The following is a 278-nucleotide window of genomic DNA, read 5'->3' as shown; positions in this document are numbered from 1 at the left end:
CACGTTGCCTAGCGCCCGGACGGCGGAGGATTCCAGAACCTGGGCGGAATCGGGTGCATGCTGGGAGTTGTAGTTTTCCCTCCAATCCCTGCACTGGCTGCAATTTGCAAAGTCATCACCGACCTAGACACAGGGCCAAAGAGCAGAGCTGGCACTCTGTGTTCAGTCACTCTCTGCATTCTGCGTTCAGTCACTCTCTGCATTCTGCGTTCAGTCACTCTCTGCATTCACAATTCACAATTCAAATCCCTTTATTGGCATGATAAGTTACATCTTAT

The sequence above is a fragment of the Somniosus microcephalus genome, chromosome 12 (assembly GCF_052327205.1).
Source record: "Somniosus microcephalus isolate GS21.2 chromosome 12, FLI_Smic_1.0, whole genome shotgun sequence".
NCBI classification, from domain to species: domain Eukaryota; kingdom Metazoa; phylum Chordata; class Chondrichthyes; order Squaliformes; family Somniosidae; genus Somniosus; species Somniosus microcephalus.
The sequence above is the reverse complement of the archived record's forward strand: the minus strand, read 5'-3'. Positions refer to the sequence as shown.